At 32.9% G+C, this 26,483-nt stretch overlaps 1 protein-coding gene across 3 annotated transcripts in view; it reads right to left on the reverse strand.

The window, feature by feature from the left end:
- Positions 1–26,483, reverse strand: part of NFATC3 (nuclear factor of activated T cells 3) — a 149,596-nt gene that overhangs the window by 68,027 nt on the left and 55,086 nt on the right. The window lies entirely within an intron of this gene.

Genomic DNA, 26,483 nt, shown 5'->3' on the forward strand with positions numbered 1-26,483 from the left:
TTATTTCTGAGAAACTAGAACATGTTTGGAGTAAACAGTAAGTAGGGATCTCAATACATTGCATATAAGCAGAATATGCTAGAAACAGGAATGTAAAGAAGTCAGTACTATAATTTTATTGTAAGCTCTTCAGGGCAAGGACTATACTCTATACTTTTTCAACAGACTCTATTCAGGACCCAGATTTCATACACAGAAGGTATTTAAAGACTTTTCTGATTTGACTATCAGGAAGTTTATTCATAGGTCAATAAAAAGTAAACTTACTTCTTTAATTTGAGATAAGTCATTTGTTATTCAATAATATAGTGAGTAACTGTAATGACCATTCTTTGAGATTTTTGATAAACGCTATTGCTGAGCTAACATTCTGATTAGTTATTGGCACCACATAACAAAGAAAACCACTTAGCAAAAAAGTAAAGTATTTTTCCATTTAAAGATCAGGTTATTTAAATGAATAATTTTAAAAGAGGTAAGCTGCTCTCTGGCTCCATCCCAAGTATTATGTATTTTTGAGAAAGCAAAGTACCCTTGAAAGCAGATGCAATTTTCTGTGTTGGAGTGATTTTAAACTACTATTTTCTTCATAAAATATATATACCAACTATTTCTCCCCCTTTGCATTATTATTTTAAAGATTTTTTTTTTTAATAACAGCTAGATTTTCTGCTTTTCTACTTTACTACTCAATTCTAGGTTTCTTAGCTTTTCTCATGCTACATCAGAAGAAGACATATAGCAATAGCTAAGGAATAAAGCTAAAATGCTTCAATAATGGTAGAATAATTTTACCTTAGTTGCAGATTTTTCACTTTTATCATTCAACATTCATTTATTAAGCTCCTCCAAGTGCCTACTATTATGCACTACACTGAAACCCTATACATTCCAGCTTCCTATTTTTAACTATTTCAGGTGCATTTTCCTCTTTCAATCAACATTGTAGAAACTGACAATCATTACAAGCAAACAGGAAGTATGAAGTGGTGCCCTACAGGTAGGCTAAAAGGGAAGAGTAAAGGCTGAGGAATAACACACAGTCAACTTTAATGATTCAGTCAATTATGTAAAAAGTACTGGGTCTCTCTCTCTTTCAGGACTTAAATCTGGAGAGCTTATGGACAATCAATAGTGGTCTACTGCTCTAAGACTTTACTAAGAGGCAGATTTGTGGGAATTTGCCTGCCCTGTTTTGTAAAGATCATCTATCCCTACCTTCCTATCACCAAATAGCTCCTAGGTTCTTCAGTTCAAGGCACTGATATCTATACTTGGAGATGCACTTAAATTAAGGAGTAAGACTAAAGAAAGAATTACTTTAAAAAAAACTTCTGCTGCCATATGACTAATTTTATGCGCTTACCTAATTACAAAGAGAGTTATTGTATATGCTAGTGTCTATAAAGGAATACTTGTTTAAAAAGCTTCAAAATTTTTCCATATAACTTTCAAAGTCCTGCATTTGTCCCCAATTCACAAGCCCTTCTCAAGTATACTCAAGTCAGTCTAACAATAACACTATGCTCATCCTTGCCAATAAACTTTTCTTTCTGTTTCCTACTCTGAAATGTTCTTTCTTTTCTCTATCCAACTTCTCTTTAGTATCTAGCTTTTAAGGCATTACAGTAGAAAGAGATATGGACTTGAAGCCAGAAACTTTAATTCAAATTCTAAATCTTCCATTTATTAGTTTGTGAGCATAGGTCAATCAATCAAAAAAGCATTTATGAAGCACCTACTATGTGCCAGGCTAAAAGATAGGGATACAAAAAATTTAATAAAAAGACAGTTCTTGCCTTCAAGGAGCTCACAATCTAATAAGGGGAGACAACATGTAAACAAATATATACACAAGCTATAGACAGGATGAACAGGTAATAATTAATAAAGGGGAGGCACTAGAATTAAGAGGAGTTAGGTAAATCTTTTTATATAAGATGAGGTTTTCATTGGGACTTGAAGGTAAGTAGGAAGGATCATAGAGCAGAATTAGAGCATTCCAGACATGAGGGATGGCCAGAGAAAAATGTCCAGACCTTAGAGAAATTACCAGGAAACTAATGTCATTGCAACAAAGAATATGAATCAGGGGCTAATGTATAAAAAGATTATAAAGGTAGAAGGCTAGCTTATGAAAGGCTCTGAATGCCAAATACCATTTTTTATTTGTTTCTGGAGTCAACAGGGAGCCACTGAAGTTGATTGAGGGAAGGGGTGACATGATCAAACACAAATTTTAAAAAAAATTATTTTCATGGTTGAGTGGAGGATGGATTAGAGTGGGGAGATCCACTAGCAGGCTACTGCAATAGTCTAGGCATGAAGTGAGGAAGGCCTGTATTAAAGTGACTGTAGTGTGAGAGGAGAGAAAGGAGCATATTCAAAAGCTATTAATGAGAAGCCTTAGCAGCAGACTGGATACTGAGGATGGAAGGGTATGAGAGAGAAGTGAGGAATACAAGATGGCACCTTGGTTGTAATCTTGAGGGACTGAGAAGATGATGTTGCCCACTACAGCAACAGGGTCAAGATAGGAGGGGAAAGGATTTGGGAGGAAAGTAATTGGTTTTATTTTAAAAATAAAAAGTTTAAGATGCTTTTTAAGATTTTTTTTTTCAGGATAGAAGAAATGTGAGCATTATTTGTAGGTAGTAGAAAATGAGCCAGTGGACAGAGAGAGACTAAATAATGAAAAAACTTGGAATGAAGGAGGAATCTATTGCAGGAGATAGGATAAAACTGGATCACTTGAACAGGAGGAGGGTTTAGTTGCTTCACCATGTGTGATGGGCATGAAGAAAGTAGAACACACCTGAGTGAAAAGAGATGAAAAAGAGGGGAGAAAAGGGAGCTCTCAGGAACTAGCCTCAATTTTTTTCTTCACATGAAATTTTTCTCTGTAAAATATAAGTTTCTCAGTTAAGAGAACGGGGAGGAGGAGCCACTGGAGATTTGAGAAAAATGAAAAGCTTTAGAAGAGTCACAATAGAGAGAAGGACAGTGAGTTAAGGGAAGTATAACAGAACTGCCTAGCAGCACTGAGGGCTCAGTTGAGGATGTGTAACATAAATTTGTTTTTTACTTTTAAAAATTTCAATAATATTTTCTTTTTTCCAAATACATGTAAAGATACGTTTTCAACATTCATTGTTGTAAGACTTTGTGTTCCAAATTTTTCTCCCTCCTTTCCCAAGATAGCAAACAATCTAACATAGGTTAAATATGTACAAGTTATAATAGACACTTTCAGAACAAATGCATGAGACTGCAAAAGATTGAGAAGTTAGGTAGGAGAAACTTGTTTCCTTTTTTTTGAAGGAGTTATTAGTATGGAAGACCAAGGGAATGCTATATAGTTTAGTTAGGATTTCAAAAAATATGTGAAAAAAGTCTCTCATGCTACTATTAAGAGATAGTGTGGAGAGGACAGAAAAAATGTGGGTTAGAATTTAGAAGAATTAGATATACTCCAAACTGGCTAAATAGCTGAATACAAAAAAAGTTTGACATTAACTTAAAGAAGGTCTGCAATGGAATGCCACAGGAATATGTGCTTGGACCGGTTCTATTTTTAAAAAAAAAAAAAATTTTTTTTAAATCAACAACTTGAGATACAGAGATAGCTTGCTTATCAAACGTGAAAAAAATGTAAAGCTGGATGGAATAACTAAGATATTATATGAAAAATAGTTGTGTTATTTTGTTGTTATTGCTTTTTGCTGAGGCAGTTGGGGTTAAGTGACTTAAGTGTCCAAGCTAGGCAGAGTTAAGTATCTGAAGCTAGATTTGAACTCGGGACCTCCTGACTTCAGGGCTCTATTCACTGTGCCATCTAGCTGCCCCAGTTACTTTGTTTTTTTAAAACTCTGAACAGGCTAGGTCATTGAGCCAAATTAGAAAACATGAAGTTTAATAGAAACATACCTAGCTTACACTTGGATTTAAAAAAAAAAAATCTATTTCCTAGACAGACGTGACCACATATCAGTTTGATTGAAAAAGACTCAAGAAGATGAAGGGACTATAAGGTGAATAACATGAAATAGATATGGCAGAGAAAAATAGAACAAAGTTTATATTGCACTGAGAGGCATAGCTTCCAGTAAAAAGCAGGTAATACCTCCACTTAACTTTGTATTAATCATACTACACACAGAGTACCATATTATGTTCTGGAAACCACACTTTAAGAAGAACATCGATAACTTGTTCAGCTTTCAAGACTTTCAGATCATGCCACAAGAAGATCACTGGAAGGGACTAAGGATATTTAACCCAGAGTACATTAAGATAACTTGGAAGAACGTCATGGCTGTCTTCAAATATTTGAAGATGTCACTTGGAAGGACTGGACTTGTTTTTCTTGGCTCCAAAGGGCACAACTAGAACAGTGGGGTGGAAGTTGCAAAGAAGAAAATTTAGGTTTGATGGAAAGATCAACTTTCAAATAACTCTCCAAGACTGGAATGGATAGCTCAAGAGATAGTAGATAGAAGACTATCCTCTTCACTGGATATCTTCGGGGCCAGCTAAGCTTTGTCAGGGCTCTTATAAGAGAAATTCCTTTTCAAGTATGGATTAGACAATGACATTCCTTTCAAATGTGAGATTCGGTGTTATGATACTTAAGTTCAATCCTCTATCTGGCTTCCAAGCCCTTTAAATAATCAATAGAACTTTTTTTTTTTTTTATCAAAACTTGGGGGTACCCTTCCTCACAAGATGGTCTTAAAAATAGTGCAATGACTGAAGTGCTAGGCCTGAAGTCAGGAAGACCTGAGATCAAATCTACCCATGTGCACTTACTACCTGTGTGACCCTATGAGCAAGTCACTTAACTTGATTTGCTTGTTTTCTCATCTATAAAATGGAGTAAGAATTCCCCAGCTGATGAAAGAGATAATATTTGTAAAGAGTTAAGCACAGCGCCCAACACACAGAAGATGTCTTTAATGCTTTTTTTTCTTTCCTTTGGTATGCCACACTTGTTAGTATGTAGTATGTCACGTTTTGAGTAGATTTCCTCTTCTTATTCGAGGAACTTTTCCATTTTTCAAATGATGCTTTTCTTCCCACAATTCTCTCATACTTTGCCAGTTGGTTAGGATTAGAGAATGTGTTCTACTTCATTTGGAACACACATCCATTTGATATTCTTAAATAGTCTTTCAGATTCTCTGATTTAAATTCTAAGGGCAGCCCATTTCCAAAACAACAACAACAAAAAAACCCCACATTTAGCTGGAAGATAGTTCATTTAGAAAACTGTGGATCATTTATTTTGCTGATTCTACTTAGTTTTCCTCCCAAAGCTTTCATTTTGTCATTTTTTTTTGAAACCAGAAAAACTATTTTATAAGTTGTTTTTTTTTTTTTTTTGCCACAACATTTTTAATCTTGCCTGAAAGGCTGAATGAAGATAATCCCTATGAAAAGCAACTTGTTCCAAGGATGGGAAATTGCCTTTTTTCTTACCAAAATTTTAAATTAACTTCATAAGTCAGTCAGAAAAGGAATTACAGGAAGAGGATTCTCGGAAGATGGTAGAGTAAGTCAGAAAATTCTAAATTTTCCAGATTTTCCCCACAAAGAAGTAAAAATTTTGCCTCGGGGATTGTAGAATGATTAAAAATAGATAAAAGAATTGGCACAAAACAGAAGTTCCTTCAGGGACAATTAGAAAAGATCCAAAGAAAAATACCAGGGACAGAGCTGTGAAGGCCTGGCTGCACACCTCCAGGCTAGTTCCAGTGAAAAAGCAATGAACCACCCTGGGGTGAGATGGATTGAATAGTAGCCTCTACCCCAGCCACAGGAATTTTTATGTCCCAGACACGATGGCAAGTCTGTCATTAGAGTCCAGGAAGATTGAGGGAAGCTCTTCTGAAAAGCAATACCAGGCCCAGCTATGTTTCTGAGACACAGACTTGTGTGAGAAGGAATCAACACATTCCCAGGGACTGGACAAGAAGACTGCTGTCTGTGGACACTAGCAGAAGGGAAAAGGGCCTGGTTTTGGGTTCTATGTCAGGGTAAAAATGAAGACGGACCACCTGAGCACAGAGGCACTCTTCCCTCTTGCCCCAGAACTAGAAGTGATTACAACCAATAACTGCTACAAAAGGAGCAGGAAAAGGAGAAAGAACCTAACCATAGGAAGTTATTATAGGAATAGAGAATAATAAAGAAGATCTTTAGATCTTTAGTATAAGATACTAAAATTTTTTAAAAAGACTCTCCTACCTCAAAGACTAACATTAAATGGTTACCTGCCTAATAAGAATTCATGAAAGAACTTAAAAACTTAAAAATATATGAAACATAATGCCCTATACCAAGATAAGGTCAAAATGGGTTTATGATTTAGACATAAAAGTTGATAAATATAAGCAAATTAGGAGAATGAGAGATAGTTTACCTATCAGATCTTTGGAGAAGGGAGGAATTTATGACCAAAGAATTATTAGAGAACATTATGAAAGGACAATCATTCTAGAGAGCAATATGGAATTATGCCCAAAGGACTATCAAAATGCACATACCCTTTGATCCAGCAGTGTCTTTATTGAATCTGTATCATAAAAAAGGGAAGGTGACCAACATGTGCAAAAGCGTTTGCAGCAGGCCCTTTTATGATGGCAAGGAACTAGAAACTGAGTTAATGCCCATCAGTTAGGGAATGGCTATAGGAACTGAGTGTGGATCACAACATAGTATTTTTTTTTAATTTTTTTAAAATTTTTTTTATTTTTTTTTCACAACATAGTATTTTAACTATGTTGCTGTTTGCTTGCAGTTTTTTTCCTTTCTCATTTATTTTTTCCTTTTTGATCTTATTTTTCTTGTGCAGCATAATAAATGTAGAAATATGAATAGAAGAATTACACATGTCTAACATATATTAGATTACTTGCTGAATGAGGAGGAGACAGGGGAAGGGAAAGAGAAAAATTTGGAACACAAGGTTTTGCAAGAGTAAATGTTGAAAACTATGCTTGCATATATTTTGAAAATAAAAAGCTATTATTTATTTAAAAATACGAGAGAAATTAAAGGAATTAGAATAGTCAATGAGAAGATAAAACTGTCATTCTTTGTATATACTACGATGATACATTGAGAGAGTCTGAGAAAATCATTCAAAAACCTACTTGAAACAATTAACAGCTTTAGAAAAGTTGCAGGATATAAATAAACATACAAACCATCAACACTTCTATATATTCCTAACAAAGCCCAGCAGCAAGGGATAGAAAGAGAAATTCCATTTAAAATAACTGTAGACCCAGCTATACCCAGAGAAAGAACACTGGGAAATGAGTATGGATTATAACATAGCACTTATACTCTTTCTGTTATTGTTTGCTTGCATTTTTGTTTCTTCTTCTCAGGTTGTTTTTACCTTCTTTCTTGATCTTTCTTACGCAGCAAGATAACTGTATAAATATACATACATATATTGTACTTAACATATACTTTACCATACTTAACATGTATAGGAATACTTGACATCTAGGGGAGAGGGTGGAGAGAAGGAGGGGAAAAGTTGAAACAGAAGTTTTTGCAAGGGTTAATGTTGAAAAATTTCCCATGTATATGTTTTGTATATAAAAAGCTATAATAAAATAATCAAAATATAAAACAAACAAAAAAATAAAATAACTGTAGACAAAATAAAATATTTAGATGCTAACCTGCCAAGACAAACCCAATAACTATACGAAAACAATTATAAAACACTTCTCATACAAATAAAGTTACATCTAAGCAACTGGGAAAATGTTGAAAATTGCTCATGGATAGGCTGAGCTAATATGGCAATGCTACCGAATTGGTCTACTTGTTTAGTGCCATACCAATCAAACTTTCAAAAAATTATTTTACTTAATTAGAAAAAATTATAACAAAAGGGCAAGAATATCAAGGGAATTAATGGAAAAAAAAATATAAAGGATGGTAGTCTAGCAGTATCAGACCTAAAACCATATTATAAAATAGCAATCATCAAACCATTTGGTACTGGCTAACAAAAAGAGTGACAAATCAATGAAATAGGTTAGATATACATGACACTATAATAATGTGAAATTTTGAAATCTGATAACCCCCAAACTCAGAATCTGGAATAAGAACTCACTATTTGACAAAAATTGCTAGGAAAACTGGAAAATAATATGTCAAACTTAGCATAGATCTACATCTCATTCCATACCAAAATAAGATCAAAATGGGTACATGATGTGAGCATAAAGCATGACACAAATTAGGAGAACAAGGGATAATTTACCTATCAGATCTTTGGAGAAGAGAAGAATTTATGATCAAAGAAGAATTAGAGAACATGATGAAAGGCAAAATGAACAACTTTGATTACATTTAATTAAAAAGATTTTGCACAAACAAAACCAACACAAAAAAAGAATAAAAGGGAAGTACAAAACTGGGGGGAAATTTTTACAGCCAGTATTTGATAAAGACCGCATTTCTAAAATATTAAAGCCATCTACAATCATGTAAAAAATGCCCTAAATCACTATTGATTAAAGAAATACAAATTAAAATAATTCTGAAGTAGCACCTCACACCTCTCAGATTGGCTAAGATAACAGGAAAAGATAATGATAAATTGTTATGGGCCAGAACTTGAAACAAAGTACTAAGTGGAATTGAGGAGACAATGGTTAAATCTAGTTTAGCTTTGATTTAATCCTACAACAAATAATGGTTTCCTAGTGAAATGATGATTGGTTTATACTCAGTGTTGAGCATATAAGCTAGGTGCCTCAGCCAGAATTGATTTGGGGAGATTCAGAAGCCAGAGAAGGAGGCAGGAGCTCAAGCTCTCAGAACCAAGGAGAGAGATAGAGCTCTAAGAAAACTAGCCAAGCCCCAAGTGAAGGAGATAGGACTTTGAAGGAGACAATAAAAGATTTGGACTTTAACACCTGGCTGCAGTTGTGGTAATTACTCAACTGAAACAAAGGCTGCTCCCAGAGACCCCAAGAAAACTGAACCGAGAAGAACATTACGATAAATTGTGGGAGGGGATATGAGAAAACTGGGACACTAATGTATTGCTAGTGGAATTGTGAAATGATCCAACAATTTTGGAGAGTAATATGGAACTATTCCCAAAGAACTATAAAACTATGCATACCCTTTGATCCAGTAGTACTGTAATCCAAGGAAATCATAAGGAAGGAAAAGGACCCATATGTGCAAAAATGTTTGTAACAGTTCTTTTTGTGGTGGCAAAGAATTGGAAAATGAGTATATGCTTATCAACTGGAGAATGGCTGAATAAGTTATAGTATATGAAAATAATGGAATATTATTGTTCTATTAAAAAACTGATGAGCAAGCTGATTTAGAAAAGCCTGGAAAGATTTACATGAAGTGATGCTGAACCAGGAATATGTGTATACAGTAACAGCAAAATTGTGCAATAATCGACTATGAAAGTTCTTTCTTAGAAGTTCAGTGATTCAAGCAATCCCAATAAGCTTTGGATAGAAAACACCATCTGCATCCAGAAAGAGAATTATGGAGACCTAATGTAAGTTAACACATGCTATGTTCTCCTTTTCTTCTGTTTTTTTTTTTTTTTTAAACCTCATGCTTTTCCCCTTTTGTTCTGAACATGATTCATAAATGTATATTAAAAAAATTTTTTAAATGTATACTAAAAAAATAATTTAAAAAATATAAGATTGAGGAAAAACTAAAAATATCAACAATCCAAGAAAAACATTATGTAAAGTCAACCAACTAGAAAAAGAGAACCAAAATCTTTAAGGAAGAAAATGATGCCTTGAAAACTAAAATTGGACAAGGGAAAGCAGTGCCGTTATAAGAAAACAAGAAATAAAACAAAATATAAAAAATGGGAAAAAATGAGATTGTAAGATATCTCATAAGAAAAGCAATTGGGGCAGCTAGGTAGCACAGTGGACTAGAGAAGTCCTGGAGTCAGCAAGACTTGAGTTCAAATACAGCATCACACCCTTTATATTCCACAAGCTCTGTGACCTTGGGCAAGTCACTTAAGCCTGATTGCCTCATCAAAAAAAGAAAAAGAAAAAGAAAAAAGAAAAAAAGAAAACATAAAAATAATTAGACTACTTGAAAGCTAAGCCCCAAAACAGAATCTTTACATGATAATACAAGAAATAAGTAAAGATAATTGTCCTGAAGTATTAAAAGAAGAGAGGAAAATAGAAGTGGAAAAAATCCACTGATCACCACCTACAAGAGATCCTACAAGATCATAGTTAAATTCTGAAAATCCAAGTAAGGAAAAAATATGACAAGCAAAAAGAAAAAATTCAAATATGATGCAGTCACAATTAAAATCACACACAACCTAGCAGCGGCTACATTAAAGGACCGCAGGTTTCTGAAGAGTCAAAGACCTAGGATTGTGGCTGAAAATATCATATTCAGCAAAGTTAAGCATAATCCTGAATTTAAAAAAAAAATGGGTTGTCAATAAATTGTCAAACTTTCAGGATTTTCTTGGGGAAAAAACCTGAACTTGACAGAAAATCTGACTTGTAAAATCCATAAGAAATATAAGGCAAACATAAAAGATTAATTCAAGGGACTCAATAAGGGCAAACTGTTTATGTTTTATATGTGGAAATGTAAACCATGTATCTAAGATCTAAGATATTGTCACTAGTAAGTGGGTAGTTTTAAAGAAAAACTAGGAGAGAACTGAGTATGATGTGATTCTAAAAAGCAAAACCATGCAGGAATGTGAGAGCAATTGATATAGAGTCAATTAGATGGGGGAGGAAGGCTGGTACTTCTAGAATCCTACTCACATCAGGAATGAGTTAAAGAGGGGGAAATATATACATAAACACACATACATATAGAAGGGTCTGAGTCTTTTTAATTTATAGTGAAATGGGAAAGGAATAGGATAAGGTGTGGTATAGAACAGTATATAGATTAACAGGGATGGAATGCGGTGTGCAGACTAACAAGAATTGGATGAGGGAGGCAAAGGTTAGGACAAGAAAGGGATGGGGGAGAATATAGGTTAAATAATAGCAAGCAAAGTAGTGGGTAGAAGTAAAGTAGAGAGGTCAAAAGGAATAAAAAAATAAAGACACACAAAAACATAATGATTAGAAGCAGAATTTGTTAGAAAAAAAAAGTAGTAGTAATCACTGATCTCAAAGTTAAAGCTAAAATAGATTTAAATCAAGAGAAAATAAACCACAGTATAGATCAGCCATATTAATCAGTATTGTTTAGACTGTTTAAAATAACAAGATGGTATAAAGTTGGAATATTGCTGTGGTATATGAAATGATGAACTGGTAGATTTAAAAAAACATACAAGACTTGAACTTAGGAAGGATAATATCCATCTTTAGAGGAAAAAGAGGACAAACAAGTGTAGTTTTGTCTTACATAGATGTATATATGAATGTGTATGTGTATAGATGTGCATGGTTAAAGACATCTATATATATTTATGTGTGTAGTCTTCTTGTGGGGGGAGGGAAAAGAATAACGTAAAAAGTGCATAACAGAGAATAAAAGACGTATTACAAATTGAGGCAAAGTGAGAGGAACAGAGAGAGAAAACATTGTATATATAGTATAAACAACATTGTATGTTACCAACTATAACACTTAGCTTTTCTTAGAAATACAATGATTTAAGACAATTCCAAAGGATACATGATGGAAAATGCTATCCACTTCCAGAAAAAGAACTGCAGGAGTCTGAATGCAAATTCAAATATTTTCACTTTATTTTTTTTTTTCATGATTCTTTTCTTTTGGCTTGTTTCTTCTTTCATAACATGACTAATATGGAAATGTTTTACATGACTGCACATACATTATATAAAATTGCTTACTATCTTAAGGAGGGGATGATGAGGAAAGAAGGGAAAAAATTGAAATTCAAAAATATTTTTAAATGAATGTTAAAAATTATTTACATCTAATTGGAAAAAAAAATACTATTAAATGAATAAATTAAAAGTAACACTGGCTTCCTGGATATTTCATTAATATGATGGTGCGAGGCATTTACTCTGGCTGTCCCCCATTCCTGGAATGTTCTCTTCTCATTACTGTCTAAAGGCTTTCCCGATTTCCTATAAGTTTCAACTAAAATGCCATATTTTACAGGGAAGATGTCAAACTCTACTCATGCAGTTTAAATCAGTTAAAATATAATTTGGAAATGTTTAGCAAAATAAAACACAGCTAATGTTAATTTGTGGTTTTCTAAGACAATATTGCAGCCAGCAGAGATCTGTTAGCTTTTACTTGAGATTGTTAACTACTATTCTATAGGAAGCCTTTCGATTCCTCTTAATTTTAGTGATTGCCTTTTAAAATTTTCCCTATTTATCCTCTATATAATTTATTTGTACATGTTTGTTTTCTTGTTGTCCACTCAATTAGATCATCAGCTCCCAGAAGGCAGGGGGCTATCTTTTCGCTCTTTTTGTATCCTCATTGCTTAGCACAACACTTTGCTATACAGTATACACTTAATCAATGTTTATTGAATGAGTGACTAAAAGTCACTCCAACAAGGTTAGAGGTCAGGTGAGAGATTAGGACTAGATAAATAATCTGCTAGGCTAAAATATGAATCTAGGTTTTGTGATTTTAAATCACTATGGTATTGTGTTATTCCAGGCCGACTCCAATCTTGTTTTTCGTTTTATAACTTTTTCTCCATGTTTAATACCAACAATTTCTTGCCATTCTGATTAAGAGTGGATGCTCATCTAATCTAAATAATTACTAATTTCCCCTCTCTTAAATCATCTCTTTTGTACCACCAGTTAAAATCTACATTAAGAATTTGCTTACAGCAAATTCTGATATACTTCCTTGATACAGCTTTCACAGGTTTACCATATGGGTCCTCAAAGCAGTGATTACTCCTTGGGTCAAGGGTAGGGGCAGAAGGAAAGGGAAGCACATAATTCCATACCAGTGAACTTACCTTTAATAGTCAGTTAGTAGACACAATTATCTTAAAGCAAAGGTGTTTGCTAAGCTGGCACAGAAAGAACAGCATCTCTGAAACATTCTCCTGATAAACTCTCACACAACTGCAAACACAGTCTATGAGAACTGGGAGCACAAAATTTAAAAGTATATTGGTGGTGAGTCACAAACAAAGGGAAACACAAGTAGTCAAAATAACTCATGCTTTTGGTATTACAGAGTCCTGACTGTTCTTTCTTCATTAAGTCTTCAAGTTGCTTTCCTCCATTTATGTTTCTCTCAAAGATTTTACTCTTGATTACCAGGGACTAGCTCTTGTTTGAATCCATATTAGGCTTTCTTTTTTGCTTTCCTTGAAGCTGATAACTGCTCATCTTTATGTTTATGTTTCCATAGAGAATATGTGTGGAATAATTCTCTGCTTCATACTGGATACACCTCAATTGTACCTTAGTTCTGTGCCTTGAACTCTAAATTACTCTCTACTGGATGCCATTAAGAGAGAGGGGAGGAGAAAAAGAAACAAATCCTGAACCTCACCCCTAATCCTAGGGGTCATACTCCACAAAACTGCTCCCTGTCTGGACAGTGATGAACTCAAACCTTTACTCTGATTTTTCTTGTGCAGCTTGACGATATGTTTAGAAGAATCGCACATGTTTAACTTATATTGAATGGCTTGCTATTTATATTAAATATTAATTTATAAATAATATAAATATTAATTTAAAATTAAGTATAATGTATAAATATAAAAATAAACCATATGTAAAATTATGAATCATAACAATTGTATATTAAAATATTATCAATATATGTTTATATATAATAATAAATTATTTAATAAAAAATATTCTCTATGGAAGAAATTATTCTGTGGTCACCCAAACACGGATGTCTTTGTGCTTAGTAACTGATGTTTCCCATACCACTTTGCTCTGTCTCATTGAATCCTTTTCCTTAGGAGTGTCTATTCTCAATGTAAGATGATATTGTAGTAGCATTCTGAAGGTATATTCCATTTATATTATGCTCCATGGTAGTTTGAAAGCTGTTGCAATGGTGCTAAAATAGTTCTTTAAACTACAATGCAATTCCATAAATTATCTCTTTCTTTTCCTTCTCTCTCTCTCTCTTTCATAATCAAGCCACTTTGACCCACTGAAAATTATTTTTTTCATCGAAGGCCAGAAAACCCTTAAACTACATACATAAAATGGTAATCTTCAAAAACAAAGAACAAAGAGCAACAATTGTGCTACTGTCTTAATTTGTTCAGATGTCAGCAGAAGCCACTAAAAAAGGATAGAGGAAAGGAGAATTAAAATAGAAAACATGACTCAATAGAAAGAATATAAAAAATTTGTGTTCTAGTGCCAGTCCCAGTCCATCAACCTTCTAAGTTAGGCGACTCCTTAGCAAATAACAAGCTTGGCTTCAACTTCCTTATATATAAAATCAATATAATACTATTTGCCTTGGGATCACAAATTTAGAACTAGGAAAAACCTTAGAGACCTTACAATCTTCATTTTATAGATGTGGAAACTGAGGCTGGGAATAGTTAAGTGATCTGTTCCAGGTCACATAGCTAATAAGCAGGCAGTGCAGTGGATAAAATATAAGTGGGAAATGCTTAGCAAAATAAAACACAGATAATGTTGATTTGTAGTTTTCTAAACCAATATGCAGCCAGCAGAGTTCCATTAGCTTTTATCTGGCCCTAAAATCAGAAGGCCTGAGTTCAAATCCTGTCTCAGGCCCTAACTTTATGAACCTGAGCAAGTCACTTACCCTCAATCTGTCTCAGTTGGTTCATCTGTAAAATAATGATAATAACTAACAGTACCTACCTCTCAAGATTGTTAGGAGGATCAACAAGAAATTTGTAAAAAGTGCCTTGCAAAAGTAAAGTGATATATATATATATATATATATATATATATATATATATATATAGTATGATGTTGGTGGTGATGATAAATACCACAGTAAGAACTGAAATCTAGATCTGACTTCCAATCAATACTCTCATGACTTCTTCTTGTGACATTGTTGGTGTCCCTTCTCAGAGGACCAAAATGACATCACAATGTTAAGAGTGAGTTACAGTATGTGCAACTGTGGCCAAACAGTTCAATCAAATGGTATAATCAAAGTTGTAATTTAAGAAGATTCATCTAGCAGTAGTATGAAGAATGGACTGAATGAGGAAATGCCTAGCACTATGGAAACTAAGAGCCCAGTACAAAAAAGTTTATGTGGCCTTAAAGTGGCAGGAGGTCTAAGTGAACAAAGATTTTTAAAAATTATTCAAAACTTAAAACTTAAAAGTTATTTAAAACAAGTAAGAAAAAGAAGAAACCCTAGATGACTGTAAGAATTCAAGGTGAACTGAAGGAAAGGAATAGCAACATTAATAGTGATTGAATATAAGAAAGGAAAAACATCTTTTTAGGAGAATGATGAGTTGTAGTGTTAGAAAAAGTCAATGTTTCCTTCAAATTGCTGCGAAATCATGGTACTAAAATAAATCTGATCCCATCCCTACCCTATTACATTTTGAAAAGCTCTTCTCTTACCTATGAAATACTTATAAAGGATTCTCTAATTGGCATTTAAAGTGTATACGATATAGTTTATCCCTACCAATGTACCTTTTCATATCACTCTCCTTAACTCAATCTTCATTCTAGCAAAAGGAGGTGACAATTAGTTATTTCCCTTAAATGATATTTTATTTTCCACCTTCATGCCTTTCAAAGAAAGCCTCCTTCTCCTATCTGTGGAATGCACTTTCCTTCACTTACTGATATTTCATAGATTCCTTGAGTTCCTTCTAAGCACAGCTCAAGCACCAATACAAGAAATCTTTCCTGGTCCCCTTCATATATTATATTATATTCATATATTCTCTCTTCTGAAACTACTTTTTATATATACTTTGCATTTCATTATTTATGTTTTTGTCCATTTTACTATAGCTTCTAACAGACTATAAGCTCCTTGAAGACAGGAACTATTTCATTCTTTTCTTTATAATCCCAGTGCTTAAAATAATGCCTTGCCCTGTAATGATGTTTACTGAATACACATGTTGAGTTTGAAATACCTTTGAGACAAACAAGTGAAAATGTCCAAAAGGAAATTAAAAATGCAGAGATAGAGTTCAGAGAAAGATTAGGGTCAAAGATAGAGATTTGCAACTTAATCACAAAGGGATGAAAATAATATGTATAAAATACCTGGGTATAACTAGGCAGTTATATATATATAAAAACTTAGCACAATGTCTGGCACACAACTGGCTATATAAATGCTTGCCTATCATTATTATTGTTGTTATTAAAGTAAGGAAATGGACCAGAGTGTAAAAAAAAAAAAAAAAAAAAAAGTGAAGAGAAAAGTGCTAAGGGTTAATGTTCAGACTCAGGAGACCGGAATAAGAAGATAATCTATTGAAAGAGACAGAAAACTTGTAATCAGTATGGCAAGAAAACCAAGACAATAGAATTTCACTGAAGCTGAGAAAAGGAATTTTCAAGATGAAGAGAGTGACCAATAAAACAACAATAAAAAAGGAATAAAGTCTAAGAAAGGGCAAGAAACTGGGAATATAAACACAAAGAATGAAACCATTTCTATTCTAGAGGAGCTAACATTATAAAAGATTAAATTAAAAAATACATACATAAATACATACAAATGAAATACAAATATACAGAAAAATATACAAGATAATTAAATATGCTAGTTTGGGAGGGAAGGAACTAGTACAATTTCTTTTTAACATATGTATATCATTTTCTTGCTTTTGTTTTCACCATAGTAATTTCAATGTTTCTTCAAGAAAACATTGAACAAATTCTTTTTTTTGGTGACAAAGACTATTGATAAAAAAACAGTGACTATAATGTACCAAGAATACAACATTCTGTTCTACTCCCTATTTTTCTCCCATAAGGAGAAAAGGATATTTCATTATTTGTTTATCGAAGTAGTTTCTACTACTCGAGTTGAAGAGATAGAAAAGTAAACCACAGTGGGCTAAAGATAGATAAGAGTCCATTAAATGGAGGCTGTATGAATGGAGACTATCTATATGCTATAAAGAAAATGAAGATCATGGCTAGGAAAGAGCAATGGGTCTTATGAAGATTGAGGGGGTTTTGTTTCAAAAAAAAAAAAAAAAAAAAAAAAAAGGTAAAGTCCTTCACATATATGTTTCCAGAAAGGAATGACATAACCTTTGCTCCTAGTAATACTACTCCTTCTGTTATCACTTCAATTATTTGAGCCTCGGTTTCTTAATCTGCAAGATGAAGAGGAGAGCCAAGTTGATCTATATGATATATATGGTCTTTTTAAAAAACTTTATGACCTTGTAAAATTTGTTCAATTCTACTTATCACAAAAGCTTTGTAAACAATTACTTTTCTATGGGAGGAAAAACTCACCTATCTAAAGGAAAAAGAGAAAAAAAATCAAAATTTGATCTAGTGGAAGAAGAGATACTTCATTTATTTCAAAAATAGGCCCTTTTCTAGGACAACAATATTTTCTCAAAATTAAATGGCATCTTAAAAAGCAACATGAATAAAAATATCCCTGGCCATGTAAACTATCCAATACAACATACTAGTAAGTACTATAGAGCCAATGAATCTTCAATCACACTAGACTAGTGACATTAATACCAGCTTGGCAAAGACATAAACCACATGTTCTTTATACTTAAGATAGTAAGCTGAACGGGTAATTGGGGGAAGGGAATTCTGAGTATAGTATTACAAAAAGAGCATACTTTAACACAGGTATTTTGTTTAAAGTCTGTTTTATTCATGTATAGGACAAATAAAGCTTGCTTCTCATGTACTATAAAAACACCAAATAAACTAGATTTTATCTCCAGAAGGAATGTTTGTTGCATATAGTGAGCAGGTTTATTACAACTATCAGTACTAAACTCTTAGGGGGTGGGGGAAAGAAACCCCCCATCTAGTAACAGTATACTGAGATACACCACCCACTGCTTTGTAGAAGAAAGCACAGCCAAATTGTTTTTGTGTTTCTGTAACGTTTCCATAGCAAAGGTCAGTGCCTGCATAAGTTAAAATAAAGCTGGCAGGCTGAAGACTGAAGGTCACTACAGGATAAGCTAGAACAGCTTCAATACAAAGTAGTTCTATTATCAGTTTAACTGAATTACTTGTAGGATCTTGTAAATGCACTAGGAATCAGAAAATATACTGTAAAGAAACTTTTGAAAAATACTATGTTATTTAAAATTGCAGATTTATGCACAACTCTAATATACCTCAAACAACTCAATATGGGGAAACATTTTACTTTGTTTCAAATCTTTATTTTCCTAGAAGATTGGTTTTAGAAAGAAAAATACAAAAATTTGGGCGGGCCTATAGTGAGATTCGAACCCTTCCTCAATTATACTGTAATAACCTATCCAGTTAGTGCTCAGAGTCCTTTCTTTTCTTTTTTTTGCTGAAGCAATTGGGGTTAAGTGACACACAGCTAAGATGTGTTAAGTGTCTGAGACCAGATTTGAACTCGGGTCCTCTATGCTCTATCCATTATGCCACCTAGCTGTCCCAAATATTTTTGTATATGGGGGATCCTTTTTAAACTTTCTTTGATCTCTTTGGCATTTGGATTTGGTATAGCTAGGTCAAAAGGCTATTTGCTATCTTTTGTTTTCCAGAATAGTTATGACAATTCATAGCTCCACAAAAAGACCATTGATGTACTTGTCATTCTGCAGCCCCTCCAATATTTTTCACTTTCATTTTTTGTCAACTTTCTTAATATTCACAGTGCTTTTGGTTAAAACACCCATGTGATTTGTTGGGGGGAGGGGGATTTATCATTATATAATTTTAAAGACTATTCTAATTCTGTGCTGTGGTCTATATCTCTTGGGACATATTTGTCAAAATAAGAGGCTTAATGCAGCAGCTGTTACATATTTTGAATTACAAACTGTTACAAATTTAATTTTCTCTGATTTTTTAGTTTTTTGAACATAAAATACTTCTTAAAATGTTCAGATAGTGCATTAATGTTGATGTTGACATCAAACTTTACTGCTTAAACCATTATTTTAAAAGGTCAATTCTGAAATCAAATATATTTTAAATATAATCTATGATTAATAGCTTAGTAACAATCATCATTTAAATAAATCAGTCTGTGGCAGTAAGATAAAAAAATTCAAAACTGTTAAACACCAACATCTAAATTAATTAAAAATAAATCTGCTATTAAAACAACTCTCAAGTACCACCCCACACCTACCAGATTGGCTAAGATAACAGGAAAAGAAAATGATAAATGTTGGAGGGGATGTGAGAAAACTGGGACACTAATGCATTGTTGGTGGAATTATGAACTGATCCTGCCATTTGAAGAGCATCAGAGTTCAATTTGGAACGATAGCTCAAAGGGCAATAAAACTATGCATACCCTTTGATCTTGCAGTGCCTTTGGGTACTTATTCCAAAGAGACCATAAAAGAGGGAAAAGGATCCACAAGTACAAAAATGTTTGTAGCAGCTCTTTTTGTGGTGGCAAGACAGTGGAAACTGAATGAATGCCTATCAATTAGGGAACGACTGAATAAGTTACAGCATATAAATATAATGGAATACTACTGTTTCATAAGAACTGATCAACAGGCTAATACAGAAAAGCCTGGAAAGACATACATGAAGACGCTAAATAAAGTGAGCAGAACCAGGAGAAAAATGTACATAGTAATAGCAAAACTATGTGGTGATCAATGATGATAAACTTAGCTCTTCTCAGCAAAGCAGCAATCCAAGACAATACCAACAGACTTGAGATGGAAAATGCCATCTGCACCCTAGAAAAGACCTATGGAGACTGAATGGTTATCAAAGCATCCTATTTTTACATTTTTGTTTTCCCTTTTGTTCTGATTTTTCTTTCCTACCATGGAAATATGTGTAAGATGAATGTACATGTATAATTTATATCAGATTGCTTGATGTTCCTGGGGAGGAGGGAGAAAAAGATTTGGAACTCAAAATTTTACAACAAAAATGAATGTATACTACATTAATTGGAAAAATAAGATACTATTAAAATGGGGAAAAACTACTATTTTTATCTGTACCTTTATTTTACAGATAGAAACTTTCTCAGCAATTATTTTGGGCCTTTTCAAATCTACTAATTTGGATTAGAGGAAAAATTACACTGAATCCTAGATTATCAGGGATCACAGAATTTGAGAGAAGGGACCCAAACAACTATGTAGTACAACTTATAGTAAGATTGGATGTATCTTTACCTAAAAACAAAATTGTTATGAGTAATCATTAAGTCTCCATTTAAAGATTTAAAGATCACTAGTAATTAGAAATCCATCTTACTCTTTCCTTCCTAGATTTAGAATCAAGGGCCTTAGGTTCAAATTTTGGTTGTCATACACTAAATATATAACTGAGCAAATTAAAACCAATTTATCTTCAATTTCCCCCACATAAAGTGGAATAATATCTACATTACATATTTCAGATTCTGTAAGGAAAGCACTTTGTACATGTAAAATCATTATGGAACGGTGAGTTATTATTCAACTTAAGTACACTTTCAATAATTCACAATTCTGCTTACCTGTAATCTTTCCTTAATACATGGTTGATTTTTGCTGAAGCCAAATAATAATAATATTAATAATTTATCTACCTTAAGCAAATAGGATAATAAACCTCTCTGAATTTACCTAGGTGAACTGCCTAGATGACAAGTGAACCTATATGCAACCAATAAAACATTTATTAAGAATTTAAGGTTAAGTCACTCTGATAGGCACTAGTAATGATACAAATAGACCCTACCCTCTAGGCACACATATGTAAGCTGAAAACGAACAAATATAAATTGATTTGGAAGAGGAAGGATTGTAGAAAGATTAAGAAAGAAGAAAATCATTTTATAATGAACATGCTAACTCTGGAGAAAGTAGTTTTAATGTAGCAATGAGGATGAAAAGATTACAAAAAAGTTAGAAAGTGAGTTAAGAGCTGAGAAAGTGTAAACACTAAGTGTAAACAGTTTTATCTAGACATTTCAATGTGAAAGAGAGGAGATAAAAGATGATTGACTTAAAAGAAAATTGTTGATCCAAATAAAGGATTTTTTTTTTTTAAAGGAGGAAGGATAAGGGAAAATCTGGGCATATTTTGAAAGAGCAAAGGAGGACCCAAAGAATACCAAGAAACTGAAAATTCAAAAGAAAAGATGACTGAAGTTCCTGGAGGACATATGAGTGGATGGGATCAAGACTAGAAGTTTGGGGATAATGCAGAAATGATTTGAAGCGTGGAACTGAGAAGAATGAGTTCAAAAGAGGTGGTCTCAAAATCTTTTTTTCCAGCGAAATTTGCGTGATTGAACATCTGCTAAGATATTGGAAGAGTCTGAAGAGAAGAGAAAGTTTAGACTAGTTGCTATATGGAATGTAGACAATCAATCAGAAAAGAATAAAAAGATATGAAATAAAACAATGAGGGATCAGCTGAAATTAGGTAACAAATTTGTAGTGTATCACAGTATGACACAAGAAAAGAGTAGGAGGGAAGAAGGCAGGTGGGGTTAGTAATGCCAGGTTGGGATTCACAAAGAAATTAGCAATGACAGGACAATGGGAGAGAATATAAGAAATGCTCTGAGCTTGGTGGGATTCTCCTTTGACAACTTTTAATCAAAATGCAGGATTTATCTCCATGCTGTGTTAAATGGAAAAGAACAGGAGAAATCAAGATATAAGTTGGAAATACGAACCTGTAAATGATCTAACAAAGCTGCAAGATTAAAAACAAACAAATGAGTAGGGAATGACATGCATATAGGACATATGAAAAGATAAACTGAGTCCCTCACATTATAACCACAGTATCTTAGAACATAATATACTTCTGGGAAAGGCAAAGAAAGTCCCAGAAGACTACAATAATGTCAAAGGAAGTAATTATAATTTATTTCAATTATGATTATATTCTAGTTTTTTATATAAGTAGCTAATAATCTTTTGTATAAAACTGATAACATCTCAATTAAAAAACAAGTCCTAATACAAAATAGACTGAATGGAAATTTTAAAGAGATAAGTAAAGAAAAGAAGAAAAGGAAGCATTGTATGTGACTCAGCAAATTTAAGTGTCCCAAAATTCCAAAAATAAATAAATAAATAAATAAATAAAATGGACTGAAGACATGCAAAAGTCTCAGTACTAAGGCTTTTGGAAGCCCTGTATCTTCTATTTCCAAGTCCAGTAAACACAAATTTCACTCTCATCCTAAATTTTATTATCAGTTTTTTCTTCTTCTTGTTTAAGATTTCAATTGATTTTTTAAAAAAATTTCCCATTTTTATTAATAATTCTACCTTAAAGTCTTATTTTTAAACTAAATCTGTCCCTTCTTTCTTACCAAGTAATTGGGAGGGATTTAACTTTATTCCACCTTAGAAATTTATCTTATTAAAATTAAAGATAGATTGGGGAAATTAGTGTCTTAGAAGACTCAAGGAGAAAAGAGAAATGTAAAATGCCAACAAGGGAAACTTGAAATGGAAGTAGAAAAAATTTCATTTACTTTTAACTATTCCATAAAACCAATATAATCCAGTTTAATCAGCAAGACATCTTTTAAACCTTAAGTCAAAAAAGATAAAAAAGTAAAAAAAATAAAAAACAGGAACTTCTAGACATATATCCCAAGAAGATTAAAGACAGAAATAAAGGAGATGATAGAAAGAAAAAGACCCATGTATACAAAAGTATTTATAGTAGTTCTTTTATAGCAAAGAACTGGAAATGAAAGGGCTGTCCAACAAGAAGTGAACTTGCTAAACAAATTACGGTATAGGAATATAATGAAATATTACTGTACCTTAAGTAATGAATAAAGGGCTAATTTCCTAGACAAATTTAAGAATGGACAAAAACAGTGAAGTGAGGAGCACAAGAATAATTTATATATATAATAATAACATTGTAAAGAAAAATGACATTGAAAGACTTTATAACTCTGATCAATGCAATATTCAACCTGTATCCCAGTGGACAGAGGATGGAGCTTACAGAGAGGTCACAGACTCAAACTGAAAAATGAGGTATGTGTTTTGTACATAGCCAAAGTAAGAAATTTGTTTTGCTTTATCAGGTAATATATATGTATATAAAAGTTTTGTGTTTTTCCCCTCTCCCCCCCCAAATTGGGGATGGGATGATAGTTCTCTCCTCCCCCAGAAAAAGGGAGGTTTAAGTATTCTTAAAGAATATAGTCAGTTAAACATTAAGGGCCTACTATATGCCAGGCACTATGTTAAGACCTGAGGGATACAAAAAGAACCAAAAAAACCCTCAAAGAGTTTACATTCTAATGACTGACAGTATGGAAATGCTTATTGTATCTGGTGTTTATTAGAGACAGAATAAAAAAATTAAAAGACAAACAGAAGGACCAGGAAAAAAATTAAACTAAAAGATTATAATTAAAACTAAAAGTTATAATTACTTTACTAAACTAAAAAGTTATAATTACTTTACTAAACTAAAAGTTACAATCTAGTTTGCCTCCAAATAAGAGAAGAGAAAAAGCACTTCCTTGTTTTCCTTGCAAAAGTGAGAGTCTAGGGTGTGGATATTGAATTTAACATCAGATTCAACTGATGTTTAAAGTACAGCAAGTGAAGTACTGGGAGCTTTCACAACCCAGATATGGAAAAGGTACTGAACATCTATCTAGTCAAGATTACAGGATCTTTGTGTTAGCTATGTCTATAGGACCAAGTGCCACTTGGCAGCTCCACTGCCCATTACCCAGTTCTGGGCAACAGGACTGAAAGGAATATTTGCAGTCACAAGGGAGAAGGGGCTAATTAATATATAATTAAGGACTGTAGTTCAGAGTAGGAAGACAGTGATCACACATCTTTCTGGATCACATCACACCCTGGAAGCACTGGAAATTTAAAGGCATCCAAAACTATTTATGAAAATAATAGAGAAACAAGCCTAATGCTCAGAATAGTGCCACCCCTCACTCCTACTACAAGGAAAAGCAAAATTCAATTCTAATGTAACGTCCAAAGTCAAGAAATAGGATGGAAAAATGAGCAAGCAAGAAAGCAACAACAAAAATAACCTGACAATAAAAAGATACTGTTGCTGCTGAAATGTCAATATTGAAATGTGAATGCAGGGGCAGCTATATGGCACAGTGGATAGAGCACTGGACCCGAAGTCAGAAGGACCTGAGTTCAAATCCAGCCTCAGACACTAGCTATGTGACCCTGGGCAAGTCACTTAACCCCAATTGCCTTCAAAAACAGAAACAAAAACAACCCAGAACAGAGAAATCAAAACAGCTTTTTCTAAAACGATAAGTAGTGAAACTAAGAACAAGGATTATCTGTAATGGGGATGAACTAAAAGTCTTTCTAATAAGATGAGGGGTGAAATAAGTATGTCCATAAACATCATTATTCAATATTTTATTAGAAATGCTAGCTATAGCAACAAGAAAAGAAAATGAAGGAGTAAGAAAAAGCAACAAAGAAATAAAACTATCACTCTTGGAAGATGATATGATGGTATATTTAGAGACAACTAAAAAATTAGTTGAAAAATTAACATTAGTAAAGATACAGGATATAAAATAAATTCAAAAAATCATTAACATTTATATATATAAAATAATAAAAGCCATCAGAAAGAATTAAGGCAAAATTACATTTAATTAACTGTAAACAATAAAAAATACTTGGGAATCTTCCTGCCAAGACACACTGAGGAACTATATATACATAATTATAAAACACCTTTCACATAAAGATTTAAACAATTTGGAAAAAAATTAGTTGCTCATTGATAGGTCAAGTCAATGTAATAAAAACGACAAGACTACATAAATTACTACTTATTCTGTGGCATACCAATCAAACTACCAAAGAATTATTTTATAGTGCTAGAAAAAAAAATTCATCAGGAAGAACAAAAGGTCAAGAATATCAGGGGTAATTAATGAGAGAAAGAAAATGGAGGAAGGAAAGTACAATACCTTAAAAAACTAACAAAACAGTAAACATCAAAACAATCTGATATCACAAAGAAATGAGTGGGTGGAATAGATTATGGAAGAGATTAGATCAATAGAATAGATATTCAAATATGTAGAAACAAATGAACACGGTAACCAATGTTCAATAATTCCAAAGATTTGAGCTATTAGGCACAGAACTCACTAATGGATAACTGCTAGAAAAACAAAAATTACTGGGAAAGCAATCTGGAAGAAACTAGGCAAAGATCAAAATCTCACAGCATATATATACCAAGATAAATGACTTAAACATAAAGATTAATATAAGCAAATCAGGACAATATCCATTTCTAACATATAAAGAACTAAGTCAAATTTGTAAGAACACAAGCCATTCCACAATGGATAAATTGTTAAAAGATATGAATGGATAGTTTTCAGAAGAAATCCAAGTCAATACTCATACCAAAAACATGCTTTAAATCACTAATAATTAAAGAAACAAATCAAAACAAATCTTTTTAATGACAAAAATGATATTATTTTACTACTGACAATAACAATTAGAAATATATAGTTTAAATAGACAATTTTCTCTTATTTCATTGGTACGAAAAAAACAAGCCAATTTAATTAAACACTCATTATATACTATTTTAATTTCGCTAAGATTAGTTTCCTAATGACAAGTATAATGCAGTATTATTAATTAACTTGAAAAGAAAATTAGGGGCAGGTAGGTGGCACAGTGGACAGAGTATCAGCCCTGAAGTCAGGAGGACCTGAGTTCAAATCTGGTCTCAGACACGTAACACTTCCTAGCTGTTTGACTTTGGGTAAGTCACTTAACCCCAACTGCCTCAGCAAAAAAAGAATAAAAAAAAGAAAAAAACTTCTTCTAACTCACCAAAAAAAGGCTTAACTTACAATTTCTCTTCCTTAGTTCATAGTATAAGCATACAAAATCCAAAGACCCTTAAATTAAAAACTGGTATTTTTAACACTTACCCTATTCTACCATACAAGGGAAGTTATGGCAATATGATAAGTTTATATTCAGTTTCTTGAGAACATAATTAGAAGAACCAAAAAGCAGAATCTTACTTTTCTAATTTGTAAATCTGAATACTTCAATTCAATGCAATGTAATAAAGAAATTGGCTGAATTAATAATTAAGATGAATTTTATAAATTATCTAAGGGTGCCTCTCCCTTAAACCTAGGAAGAACTTTGAAATGATCTCAAGCTTACTTTCCAATTTGCCACCAGTCAGGTCAGGACTCATTCAAATATCATTCAAACCTCCACCATTATTGGTTTAGTTATCAGAAGCTCCATAAAGAAGCAGTTCTTACAATGTATCTTTGAAATAGCAAGGAGGGAACAGTAGAGCTCA

The sequence above is a fragment of the Sarcophilus harrisii genome, chromosome 2 (assembly GCF_902635505.1).
Source record: "Sarcophilus harrisii chromosome 2, mSarHar1.11, whole genome shotgun sequence".
In the NCBI taxonomy this organism is placed as follows: domain Eukaryota; kingdom Metazoa; phylum Chordata; class Mammalia; order Dasyuromorphia; family Dasyuridae; genus Sarcophilus; species Sarcophilus harrisii.